The sequence below is a fragment of the Poromitra crassiceps genome (assembly GCF_964638095.1).
Source record: "Poromitra crassiceps genome assembly, chromosome: 5".
In the NCBI taxonomy this organism is placed as follows: Eukaryota; Metazoa; Chordata; class Actinopteri; order Beryciformes; family Melamphaidae; genus Poromitra; species Poromitra crassiceps.
In genome coordinates, this window is record NC_139642.1 from 11,694,961 (window position 1) to 11,709,514 (window position 14,554).

The following is a 14,554-nucleotide window of genomic DNA, read 5'->3' on the forward strand; positions in this document are numbered from 1 at the left end:
GCTGCGCCCAGCGTCTATTTTCAGAGCGCTCCGGCGTTTTTGTGCGCCGCCTCCCAGCGCTTCCCGCTGAAAATATTTTAACTTTTCAGCAAGACGCTGGTGTCGGGTGCTCCTTTTCACGCAACTAATCATATGGAGAAAGTATCACAACAGAGACAGAAAGGCTCAATTGTGGGAGCAGATTTGCTAGACACTGAACATTTCTGGTGAGTGCTTTTATCACAGAACGTGTGTGGTTAGCTTGTTAGCTGTTAGCTATCAAGCTAGCTTCCTAACGTTATTTTCAATCTGCTTGATTGCATATTGTGCGCTGGGATCAGCGCTCCCCAGCGTACTTCCAGCGTTTATCTGTCAGAAAAAGAAGCTATATGGACACATGCTCCAACACTGTATTAGGGTATTGTCTGCAATGGTCTTCGTATGAGTTTGTTTTTGTTCGGCCGGCATCCTGGTTGGGCGGGGTTTGTTGTTATTACACCCGGACATCATCAACGCATTAAGGTGCAATTACATGCATTACTCTGCATTCACACCAATCGCAAGAATCATGTTACTCGCTTGAGTTTGACTGCACAAATTCTTCGCTCAAGTTTGAAAAATGTCGACTCGAGCGAAAAGCGGCATATCACATCATTCGCACCGCGTAATTTGGCTTCATTCTTGGCGCCCGGGCTGAAATGGTGTGCGCGCGTGCGTTTGCATTGACTTTGTATGTAATCTCGCTGCGAGAATCTGCAAAACCACGTTTGGTCTGACCGCAGTTTGTCGAGTGGAAATGTATTGAGCTGATTTAGAACGAAGCAGTCTCTTCACTGCCGGCACCGTTGTGGGACATGGCATGGATTTGACTTTGTCCACCACATCTTACTGATAGCTGTGGTGGCCTGAGGCCTTTCGCTACTTGTCTTTCTAACCAACACGTGATGTCTCAGTTTCGCCTCTCTCTTCATACACACAACAACACTGATGACATCTCTGCACTGGGATGAGACATCTCCTCATCTCTGCCCAAACATCTTACCAATAACATCTCTGTGTGTCTGACGCATGGCCTCCTCTCTAGGCACCTCGGAGTTCTCCAGGTCTTTGAGGAGCCGGTCCAGACTGTCTGCTTCGCCGCGCTTCCTCAGCTCATCTGGCATCTGGCAGCACCACAGAGATCATGGAGTTAAAGTCGAGCTGAACCCAAAAAATGACTTTTCTTTTCTTTTAGTTCAAATACCTGGGTATGCGCAGTGCACCTATTTAATAAATATGCCAAAAAAAAAATCACAAAAATCAAATTTCTTTAGTTTTTCACACTTTTTCACATCAAAAGTTCATTTTTCAAGATTTCATTGATAACAGTAATGTACAGTTTGCTGACGTCACCTAGTACTATCAAATTTCTACCCCATTTCAACCAATCATATCACGACATGCAGCTGTCAATCAAATCTTAATTTCAGGATAATTTTCTCTTCCAAATGAAGTAGAACATGGTGCCTAGTGCTTGTCATCTGGCAGAATTCCTATCCCATAAACTAACTACTAACTTTGCCAATTGTTAGAAACATGAACAAAAAACAAAAACTATAATCTCTAAGAATGCAAAGAAATGTAACTGGCTCGTTAAAACGCGCATTCCAGGGATAACGTATTTATAGAAATAGCGTAAAAGGCGCGCGCTTGAGAGCGTGGTTGTCAGGGGTCTGCCCTCGGAGATTCCCCTCAGGCGGGCAGCACCCATGCATCGGATTGTCCACTCGCTCCGCACGAAGCAGCTGGCTGCCTGGTACTCCGCGGATCCCACTCTCGTAGCACGACAACACGCTGAATCCCACTCGATTTGGGGGTGGAACACGCCATGATTGACCAATGCCAAAGCCAGTCGACAGAATTGTCAAATCAAATCATCGACATGATACTATGACCCGCCTCTCAACTTGTCATCTCAGACAAATTATGTTTTCAGTCTGAAACGGACTACGACGCACGTGACGAACGGGTTCAGTTCAACTTTAAAGCTTTAGGGGGAGGAGGGGCACAGGCCAGGATCAAACAAAAACTACATTCAAACAAAGTTTCTGCTAGCCTGGTAAACCAGTCCGTTGGCCAATCAGGAACGCTACTAGCACTGCACTAACAAAACAATAATGGCCGCCTCCTTGCCTGATCGTTTCGAGGAGTGATGTCAGCGTTTGTCTCGTTTAAACAGCCATAAAGTGCAGTTATTGCAGAAATAGACTCAATAACAACAATTAAACAAGTACAGGAGTATCGCCGCAACCGCGGAGTTTCTCGGCGGAAAACATGTTTTTGCCATTCTCCCGAGTGGATTTGGGTTTGACTGGATCCGACGCTGATTGGCTGAAGGAGTTGTCTGTCAAGGCAACTACGCCCGCCCATGCTCCCGTCCCTGCTAAGGACTGGGTGAAGAGTTGGGGCCAGACTGTCACGCAGAACCAAATGAAATGTGAGTTCACGTGACGGGCTGGTTTACCAGGTTACGTTTCTGCCAAGTTCAGCGATATAATAATAATGTAAAAACCTTTGGGGAGGACTAATGCAAGACAAAGGAAAATCAGTCAGCTTAATTATGCATCAAATAAGGATGTAATTCACTATTCTGGAAGAGTTTTGTGTGGATGTTAACGGACAGGGAGAAACGACAGACCTGACTAATGTTTCAGGACTGCCTACTTCTCCGCCAATGTTCCAGTCTTCTTTTTAAAATCCCAATTTTTTTGCCAATCAAGGGCCACATTTAGCTGAGGGCCGAGGGCTGGGGGCCGAACAGCAAAATTTGGGGCATTTCTGAAGCCAGATTTAGAGGAATAACTCATTCGAAATGAACAGTTGTGATGTCATTATTCAGTCTTAACCACCAATATTTGACCCTTTTCTCACTCACTATGTCACCACGTGCTCTCCCTGCAGGGCTTGAAATTAACTTTTTTTGACCACCTGCCAATATGGCTGTTATATTTTAAAGTTATCAGCCAATTAGAATTTCCACTAGCCAAAATGCTTTTTCTTGAAATAAACCAGAATATGAGTGGCTTAATTTAAGCAGTAAGTATCAGTAAGTGGCCCAGGATTCTCAAAGCCTGTGTTGAGGGTCACACAAGAACAGAAATGCACTCTCGAAGCTAAATAAATCCAAAACCAACAAGTTAATTATTTAAATTTGTACATCAAACTTCCTCAATATAGAACAGGCATTTCTTACACATGAGATTACTTTTAGCCTTTTAGTCATAAAGATTATAGAAAGATATTCCTCAGCATTGGTAATTTATACATGAGATTACTTTTAGCCAGACCTTGCATGTTGTGTTCAGGGGCACTGTGAAAAAGAAATGCAATTCCAGCATGGGCCACACAGGGGGAACCCTGTCCTAGAGCGACTGATGCCCCAGACATACATGCCCGACCCCGACGAATCGGCTTCGTGTGTCAGGGGCTTTAAACAGCCTATGACGTAATTGGAGAATCAGATTTGCGACTTTCTCGTTAATGTTCTCCCAGCGGGCTCGATTATTTTCATTGTCGATTAATCTGATGATTATTTTCTCAATTTATAAAATGTAAGAAAACCGTGAAAGCCCAAGATTACATCCACAAATGTCTTGTTTTGTCCACAACCCAAAGATATTAAGTTTACTGTCATCGAGGAGCAAAGAAATCAGAAAGAATCTGGAATCAGAGAATTTTGACTTTTCTTTCTTACATTTTTTTTATCAAACAATTAATCGATTATCAGAATAGTTGACAGCTAATCAATTCATTGTTGCAGCTCTAAACAGAGTTTGGAATAGATTTTAGGGAGACAAGTGACAGCCATGGCATGTTCTGAAAACAGTTGCGCATGTTTGCATGTAACAAGTCTGCCTGCACACGCATGCAGTGCACTTCTCACCTTGAGTAGCCTAGCGTTCCAGAGAATGTGACTCCAATATGGTACTCCAGAGTCCTCTCCCTCAGATTCTGTTTTCAGCTGTTGAGCTGAACTGCTGGCTAGAGGCTCTGCCTCTCTGTTCTCCTCAGTTTGGCTGCTTTGATGAAGCTGTGAGGACTGAGGTTTCTCATCCTCATCTTCACTCTTCACAGCCTCCTTGAAGGTCCAGATTTCCTCCTGATCCTCTTCAATGTGCGAGGGCTCTGGGTCCTCCTCAGGCTCCTCGCCCTCCTGACTTAGTTCCACCTGTTCTTCTTTAATGTGTTTGGGCTCTGGGTCCTCCTGGTTCAAACTGGGGCTCCACTCATGCTGCACTTCTTTACTGACCAACAGCTGCTCAACGTCAGGAGGTACGGCTGAAATACAGACATATTCACATTAAGGAAAACTGACTCTAAGTGACCCTAAACTTGTTACTTCGTAATGTTAATCAAGATTCCAAAACATTTTCATGGATACAATTTCAAAACTTTTCCATGACTTTTAACATAATAGAATTTTCAAGTAATGCAAGGCGAGTGACTCTGAATTAATACCATAAATTATTACTTGACTGGGCAAATTTATTTAGGTAGGACACACCTTTGTATTGGATTTTAGCGCTTTAGTCACTGCATCACATTACATGGAAGTTATTGAAATGAAACATGAATTTTCCATAGAAACATCTACCGTATATATAAAATTTAGTATGTGGGCTCTGTTTGGTTCAAGTTCTGTGTTCGGCCACAGCTATGCCGTTTTACGTGCGATTGGGGTGAAACATTCCGGGTGTGTAAAGGGCACCCGTGCGGGTGACCTGACAGAGCCAGATTTTTTAATTAGGCTAATGATGTGATGTCATCAGTGATGATGTCAAAAGTGATGTCATAAGGGCCCACACACACGCGTGCCAATAGGGCGAGGAACACAGCGCGGCCGAGCCTATGCATCGAGCGCACGAGCAACCTGTAGCACCTACCTCATGTACACAATTCCCCCTGCCCCAACACACACACACACACACACACACACACACACACACACACACACACACACACACACACACACACACACACACACAAACACACACACACACACACACACACACACACAAACCCTAATGTGAAATGTTTTTACCTGTGCAATAACAGTCTCATATTTTCACTTATAGACAGTAGATTGGTAAACAACTGTGCAATATCTGATTCAATTCCCAGTCATTTTCGAAGTAAATCCATAGCCAGAACTAACGTGGCTAGGGTTGGCACGATGGACGATGGCATCGACCATCGTGATGGGCCGACCCCCTATCGACCTCTGAGCCTTCTACATCGGATCATCGTAATTAATTATCTGTTTGAATTAAATTTTTGCCGTTTTAATAATAAAAAATACCAAGTCCACTTACCGTGACGCGTGGGGGACGCGCCGGCGGCATTAAACGAGCGCACCCAGTTCAGACTCAGAGAAGCCCCCCCCTCCTCCGCTCTAGTGCTTCTCTGCACTGGGTGCGCTTGTTTAATGACGCCGGGGCGTCCCCCGCGCGTGAGAAGTCAGTTGTTTTGTTGTGAAAACTTTTAAGACAAAGAAGAAACTTCACGTTCTTTCCTGTTTTCAACCCAAAGTGAGTACAAGTCTTCAACTGTGAATTTAACTCGCCTGTTTCCAAAGTGAAAGTTGAAGTCGCTCCATTACATACGATACAGCACTACCAGCAATATTGAACGGCGCAAAACAAATAACGTTAACGTTACAGATCCTGACCAACAACGTGTGTGTGTGTGTGTGTGTTGAATTTAACTAGCTGGCAGAAAACTGATAGAATTACTGGCGGATATAACGTTAGATTCGCGTGGGCTTTTGAACCTAATAAGAGAGAGTTGAGGAGACTGGAGAGAGAAATACAGCAGCAGCAGCAGCAGCTACTGCTAGCTGTTACAGCAGTAGTTGCCGCTGCTGCTACTGCTTGAGTCACCTGGCTCTGTGCAGTAGTAGCCTGGCTCTGTGCAGGAGTAGTAGCCTGCCTGTCGTTCTCATGAAGAGCTCAGCTGTCCTGCTTTTAACGTGCATTGCAGCGGCGGATGGCATAAATGACGATACCATCGTCAATCACGATGTTTGACTGTGAAACAATCACGATGGGAATTTCGGGTATATCGCACAACCCTAAACGTGGCAGAACCAAAGTCACTACCGCGTTTACCTGAGGTGCATGTGCTGTGTGCAGTCATTTTCCCATAACTTTGGATTATTATTTCATCGTGTGGTCAGTGAGTAGGCTACACAAGTCACTCACAACATGTACATATGAGTGTTTCTGCTGCTGTTGTAATGTGTATTTTTTGTGACTGAATGGGGGTAGGCAGCTGGACAGTTTACTACCATTCAGCTGCTAAGCTGACTAGCAGGAGGGGTGAAACGCAACTTCTGCTGCACGGACAGGGAAAGGCATATACATTCTAGTTTTACTATGGGGAATATGGCAAATAGGTGAATCTCCCAAAATGTTGGCGTATAATCCCCTTAAGTTCCAATGGCTTATACCAGTGGTTCCCAACCTACGGTACGCGTACCGTAGATGGTACTTGCGCCCCCTGCTGGTGGTACTTGGAAGGCTCTGTGAAAATTCAAAAAAAAAAAAAGTTTTTGTGCAAAATCCATGGTGGTCATTAGTTTTCAAACATGTGAAAGTGAAATAATAATAATATTATTAATATTATTGGCAGTGTTTCTAAGGGAGGTGGTACTTGCGCCCCCCCCCCCCTGCTGGTGGTACTTGATCCCTGGAATCCCAATGTTTAAATTATGAAATAAACACAACTTTAAAATCAATTGTAAAACATGTTTATCTATCAAAATAATACTACGAATGAAAATAAACTTGTGATCATTGAAATTGAGGTTTATTTTGTTGTCTTGAGATTTAGAAACAAATATTTGTTTCTGACGGACACGATACCTGTTGCGCATGCACAATTACCTGCCCGCCCTGCATGGTTACACAAGTGGTGAACAAAGACGAGGAGGGATGCTAAAGTGGATCAAAACGGGAGGGAATCGTAAAAGAGCTGTAGTAGAGGAGAGCAGCAACGATGAAGCACAAGGAGGTGAAGACAGCAGTCAACCCAGCACAAGTGCACCTGCTGCAGGTTGCACATAGGCTGCAGGTTGGAATAAATTTGCCTCCTGCGTGAACTGTGCATAGCTGAATAGACTGTATTTTAACGTCGGTCATATGGTGGTACTTGGAGAGCCAACTACTTTCTCAGGTGGTACTTGGTGTAAAAAGGTTGGGAACCACTGGCTTATACAAATACTAACCTACAAGGTTGGCGATGGGAACCCCTTGCAGCTGGTGCATCTGCACTCCTGAGCCACTGAGTGTGTTGAGATTGATGGTCTGGAGGCCTGGAATCGGCACTGTGTTGACAGCCACGCCTCCATGCCACGCCATAGCTGCTGTAGCTCCCTGAGCCTGGTCCAGCTGGCTCAGAGAAGACTGCCTCAGGGCCATCGTGATCCGGGCTCCTGCCGGGCTCTTGAGCTGGAAGATCCGCCAGCTCACCGGACGCCCATCCCGGTCGAGTGTTGGAGCAGCAAGTGAGACAGCCCTGGTTTGGATGGTCTGGAGGGGTGTTGTGCCTTGGATAAGATGCTGGGGCTGCGTAAGGATCTGCTGCGGCTGTATCGGGACACCTAAAACAGCTGTGTTCTGTTGACCACGTGCGCGTGAGAGACAGACAGACAAGACAGTGAGATGATAATAACAACAACAACAACAACCATAATAATAACAACTATAATACATTTGCTTTGAAAAATGATTTCAGTGAGTCTCTCACTACTTTTGGAACATTTTCGGCATTTTCTTTTTTACAAATCGCGTGATAATACCGTAACCGTGATCATTTTGGTCACGATAATCGTGATGTGAAATTTTCATACCGTTTCATCTCTATCCAGACTGTCTGCTTCGCCGTCCTTCCTCAGCTCATCTCTATCCAGACCGTCTGCTTCGCCGTCCTTCCTCAGCTCATCTCTATCCAGACTGTCTGCTTCGCCGTCCTTCCTCAGCTCATCTCTATCCAGACTGTCTGCTTCGCCGTCCTTCCTCAGCTCATCTCTATCCAGACCGTCTGCTTCGCCGTCCTTCCTCAGCTCATCTCTATCCAGACTGTCTGCTTCGCCGTCCTTCCTCAGCTCATCTCTATCCAGACTGTCTGCTTCGCCGTCCTTCCTCAGCTCATCTGGCATCAGAGGCGTCTGGCAGCGCGTGAACATCTGGAGGGGCACAGGCCAGGATCAAACAAAAACTACACTCAAAGTGTCTGTCAAGTTCAGCGATATAATAATAATGTCAAAACCTTGGGGGCGTCGGGGGGTAGTGTAGCGGTAGATTCCCCGCCTCCCAACACGAGGGTCGCAGGTTCGCGTCCCCGTGTGACCTCTGGCTTGGTTTGGGCGTCCATACAGGCACGATTGGCTGCGCCTGGGGGTTGGAAGCTCTGGATTGAGGGTATGTGTCCTGGTCACTGCACTAGCGCCTCCCCTGGTCGGTCGGGGCGCCTGCTCAGGGCGGAAGGGAACTGGTAGGAATAGTGTGATCCTCCCACTCGCTACCCCTGACCAGCCAATCAGAGTGATTTCTCTACCCCTACCCAGCCAATCAGAGTGAATTCTCTCACTAACGACCCAACGCCGATTCAGCGCGGTGGGCTCCAGCCCTAGCCCTAACCTCTAACCCCAAACCTAACCCCTAAGCCTAAACCTAAACCTAAACCCTAATGGGCTGTCGGCACTGCGAGTGGTTGGCATAGCGAGTGGACCCCGGTGTGCCAGGGGCTTTAAACAATTGGAGAACCAGATTTCTGACTTCCTCGTTAATGTTCTCCCAGCGTTTAGGGCTGCAACTAAGGATTATTTTCATTGTTGATTAATCTGATGATTTTCTCAAATAATTGATTAGTTGTTTGGTCTAGAAAATGTCAATCAATGTATGACGTCCTCAAATGTCTTGTTTTGTCCACAACCCAAAGATATTCAGTTTACTGTCATAGAGGAGGAAGGAAATCAGAAAATATTCACATTTACGAATCTGGAATCAGAGAATTTTGACTTTTCTTTCTTAAAAAAACAACTAATCGATTATCAGAATAGTTGCAGATTAATTTAATAGTTGACATCTAATCGATTAATAGTTGCAGCTCTAATCAGGGTTTGGAATTCTAGAGGGGCTGAGCGGGCAGAGACAAGAGCTTCTCACCTTGAGTAGCCTAGTGTTCCAGAGGGGCTGAGCGGGCAGAGACAAGAGCTTCTCACCTTGAGTAGCCTAGTGTTCCAGAGGGGCTGAGCGGGCAGAGACAAGAGCTTCTCACCTTGAGTAGCCTAGTGTTCTAGAGGGGCTGAGCGCGCAGAGACAAGAGCTTCTCACCTTGAGTAGCCTAGCGTTCTAGAGGGGCTGAGCGGGCAGAGACAAGAGCTTCTCACCTTGAGTAGCCTAGTGTTCCAGAGGGGCTGAGCGTGCAGAGAGAACTTCTCACCTTGAGTGACCTAGCGTTCCAGAGGGGCTGAGCGTGCAGAGAGAACTTCTCACCTTGAGTAGCCTAGTGTTCCAGAGGGTCTGAGCGTGCAGAGACAAGAGCTTCTCACCTTGAGTAACCTAGTGTTCCAGAGGGGCTGAGCGGGCAGAGACAAGAGCTTCTCTACTCTTCCGGTCTCCTTTGACATCATCAGTTTCTTGGTGGGAGGGGCCAGGTCCAGGGTGGTGACGATGTCAGAGTAGTCAGACATCTGCGTCTTGATGATCTTACCGTCTAGCTCCATCACACTGTCCACCACCAGCTTCCGATTATACTCCGCTTTGGTCCCTTTCACTGGAGAGCAGACAAAAACAAACACGCCATCATTGCTTGGGTCGCCATTATTATTCAACCATTATTATTCATTGTGAATTTCAGGGGTTAACATACTGTAGGAAAGGTTTGAGGGCAGATGCCAGCCAAAACATTACTAAAACAATAGACTGGAATGAATCATTATTGCCTTTGGAATGTTGTTGCAATTGATAGTTTTCAAAGAAAGAGAACAGTCTGGTCATCACCAAAATAATAAATTAAAATAAAATAAAATATTGAAATTAAAGGATGGGTTTTCCGTGGGGAATATGAATATATATTAAATCTCACGCCCCTAAGGTTTTAGAATCCGTTGAAATTTTTGAAATTGGTTATTAACTGCCATGCCTATCAAGCATCTATCACATTATTTCCATGTCGCTCTGACGCAAAACGCGTCAGAGCGACACCCCCCGCCTTGCAGAAGTCGTGCACCTATGAACTACAACTGTTGTGAGCCATGGTCCCGCCTCTAGAGGTCCTCCAAGCCCCTTCAGAGGTCTTCAACAAAAACGAAAAGGCAGCCATCTTTTTTAACCGCCTAGCCTGCTGTAGCTAATATTAGCTTCCCATAGTTCCTTGCAAAGAGACCATATCTCGGGAACGGAAGCACTAATAGACACGGGACTGGCGGCATTGGAAAGCTCGTCAAATTTTACATCTAGTAGTAGGTGGGTTGAAGTAACGAAATCAACGCTGAGCAATGTACCCGTTTTTACACATTTTTACAGAAAATAGTTACAACATCAGATGCGCGTAACTCCTACGAAAATGCCTTAAAATGCATGAATTTTTTTTTATGAAGACATCTCCCGACATATATACCGTACTACAGTTTAAATTTGGTGCAATTTGGAGGCAATTTTATTTTCGATAATTTTCTTGTTCTTTGTATGTTTTATTGTCGAAGCCTTCTTCTTCTTCTTTGAGTTTTATGGCGGTTGGCAAACATATGTGCATTACCGCCACCTACTGGAGTTTGATATCAGCCAAATGCCTGAGGGGTGGGCATGAAAACGAAGGCCACGCGAGCCCAGTGCATTGTGGGAAATGTAGTATTTCGAGTCCCCGCACCCGCACCTCCCCCCCCCCCACACACACACAGAGTGGATTTCGGTTGATATCTCTGAGTAAACCTCCAATTTCAAAAGTTTCAACGGATTCGAAAACCTTAGGGGCGTGAGATTTAATATATATTCATATCCCCCACGGAAAAGCCGGCCTTTAATTGAAGTGTTCAGCCTAGAAAATTGGATTTAAATAAGGCCATACAAATAACCATTTATGTATGGAGCGTTACATCTCTAGTAGATTAAGCAGGGTCTAACCAGTGATGTCAACGGGCTCCAGGGTGAAGGCCTCCTCCTTGTTGTAAACCAGGGTGGTCTGTTCTGGTAGGGGCTCTGCTGGGCTAGAGTCTGGGCTGTCTTAGTCTCAATGCCAGACCCATGAGAGTTCTTACACTGATACACTACGTTACTGCATGCTGCAGAGCTCTCTCTGGGTCTGGGACACTTTCCCTCAGCCGGCTGGTTATGGGAGGGAACCCGTTCACTTGGCCAGTCATATGCCAGTGATGGATTCAGTCCTCCCCAATCAGTAACGACCTTTTTCATTCTCTAATTGTCAAGTTATTCATACTTCATTCATACTTCATACATCATTCATACAAGCAGTAGTGGAAACTATCACTCAAAAAACTGGAAGGTTACCTTTGTTTGGCTTTTGCACTGTGCACAAAACTGTTTGTTTTGCTGTTGTCTTATTCCTTGTCTTTTCCGTTCCTTGTGGCATGCTTGTGTTGTTTGTGGCGTTCCTTTTGGCCTCAGTGTTTGCTTGTGGCATGGTTGTGTTGTTTGTGGCGTTCCTTTTGGCCTCAGTGTTTGCTTGTGGCGTGCTTGTGTTGTTTGTGGCGTTCCTTTTGGCCTCAGTGTTTGCTTGTGGCGTGGTTGTGTTGTTTGTGGCGTTCCTTTTGGCCTCAGTGTTTGCTTGTGGTGTGGTTGTGTTGTTTGTGGCGTTACTTTTGGCCTCAGTGTTTGCTTGTGGCATGGTTGTGTTGTTTGTGGCGTTCCTTTTGGCCTCAGTGTTTGCTTGTGGCATGGTTGTGTTGTTTGTGGCGTTCCTTTTGGCCTCAGTGTTTGCTTGTGGCATGGTTGTGTTGTTTGTGGCGTTACTTTTGGTGCCAGTGTTTGCTTGTGGTTTTGATGGGGTTTTTTCATCATCCACGCTGAGCTTTCTAGTTTTCCGACGCGTTCCTCTCTTCTCGTTTGACTCACTAGAGTCCTCTTTCCGTACCCACTGTGTGTCGGAGTCACAGATGCTCAGGTCCACCTCTTCATTGCTGTCCAGCTGAGGCATTGGTGGATGAAGAGCGCTACATATTGTCTGCTCAGATAGTCTGTTCAAGACGACCACTGCCCTTCTCACTCCGTACAGAAAACTAGAAGCCTGCTCCCTTTTTCGCTTTCTGCCTCTATCAGTATCTGGAGTCTTGCTGTCCAGTTGTTGTGATGGAGCAGTAGTTCTGTTAGTAGGCCGAGAGCTGGAGGCCCGAGTCTCAGGGGGATCATATGGGGATTGAGGCATATTATCTACAAAGAAGAAGGGATAAAAACACAGGTGAAATTGTAGCTTGCAAAAATCAAAAGCGCCAAATTGCCCGGTTAAAGTTGTGATCAACAAACAATGCACAGAGCTGCTATGTGTAAGGCTAGCTGCAGGTGCAGGGCAGGGGGATGTAGTGGTGCTCCGATCCGGCTAAGCCACGATCCGATCCGATTCCGATTCCTGGGGTCACGATCCGATTCCAGAATCGATTCTCGATTCCAACGATTCTCGATTCCAACGATTCTCGATTCCAGAATCTAGAATCGATTCTCAATTATGTAGTTTTATATTGCAATAACACACAAAGGTAAATCTAAGACAAAAAATGACAAATGTATTAATGCTGAACTTCAAATTCAACTTCTGAAGTATTACAGTCAGGGCCTAAATTCATTTTGCAAACTAGGGGGGAATTCCCCCCTTATGTTCTTCATATAAGATGGATTTATAGGCTGGGGGGGATCTGTAGACTTTGAGAAGGATTTATAGATTTTGGGGGGAATACATTAACCAGAGTTCTTAAGTGCAAGAGGTGGTGGCACCGTGGCAGTACAGTACACAAATGACATGAACATTTGGACACTTATTCAGCCGGTATCTTGCATGTTGCCTTCAGGTGCACTGTAAAAAAAAATAAAAAAAATAAAATCTTTCTTTTACAATACAAAGAAGAATCGATTCTTGGGAGTTTGGAATCGATCCAGGAATCTAGAATCGCGATCCTTTCAGAATCGATTTTTTGGAGCACCCCTAGTAGTCATGCATCGACACATGTTTGACTGAGACTTGAACATCATCCATGGAAGATGTTACTGTAAAATAGCGAAATCATCACAGATAGGGATGTCAACGGTTAACCGTTAAACGCCGGGAACGTCTCTGACCGGTTAAGCATGTGGGTTAATGGTTAATTTGCATATTAATTTGCATACAACGGTGTTGCCAATGTGGTGATTTTTTCCCTCCTTCGTGGGAAGCAATGTTAAGTATATTAAAATATGGCACAAGGGTTAAACTAGCATTATATAGGAATTAAAAGCTCCTGCCACTGCCAAAAACAACATTAATTTTAACATCATTAAACGCGTTGACTGCTGATGATGGCTTTGTGCTCAAACGCGTCCGTTGACGTTGATGTGCTGACCCAGGTGTAAATTAAATGAATAAAGGACATTTTGACTGCTGGCTCTTTCCTTCCTTTTACAAGTTATCCCTTGGCCATGCACCTTAAATTATTATTATGTTTGAGTTGTGTGCGGACGGACTGACCTTCAGTAGGTTCCATCCAATCATCTTCACTGTCTTCAGTCTGAGAAGAGTCTGAAGTATTGCCATTGGTTGGCGTTGGTTCAATCGAATCATCTTCACTGTCTTCAGTCTGAGAAGAGTCTGAAGTATTGCCATTGGTTGGCGTTGGTTGTAAATGACTAGCTGGATATAAGTTCCTGTCTGGTTCTGATACTCCACAGTCCTCTCCATCAGCTTCTGTTTTCATCTGTTCAGTTGAGCTGCTGCCTAGAGGCAGATCCTCTGCCTCTCTGTTCTCCTCAGTTTGGCTTTGATGAAGCTGTGAGGACTGAGGTCTCTCTTCATCATCTTCACTCTTCACAGGGACAGCAGTGAATGGGAATTCGGTGACATCAGCCTCATCCGGCCTTTGAAGCTGCTGAAACCTCTTATGACTTATGACTTCACCATTTTTCTGTGAGTCTAAACCTGACTCAGGTTCTCTAGGCTCCTTCAAATTATAATCATCTCTCTCTTCAAGTTCCTCCTGTTCCTCCTCAATGTGTGGAGGCTCTGGGTCATCCTGAAGCTGCTCTCCCTCCTGACTGGTCCAGAGTTCCTCCTGTTCCTCTTCAATGTGTGGGGCCTCTGGGTCGTCCTGAAGCTGCTCTCCCTCCTGACTGGTCCAGATTTCCTCCTGTTCCTCTTCAATGTGTGGGGTTTCTGGGTCCTCCTGACTGATGCAGAGTTCCTCCTCTTCCTCTTTAATGTGTGGGGGCTCTGGGTCCTCCTGGTCCAAACTGCAGCTCCACTCATGCTGCTCAACATCAGGAGGTACAGCTGAAATACAGACATATTCACACATTAAGTAAAACTGACTGTAAGTGACACTAAAGTTGTTACT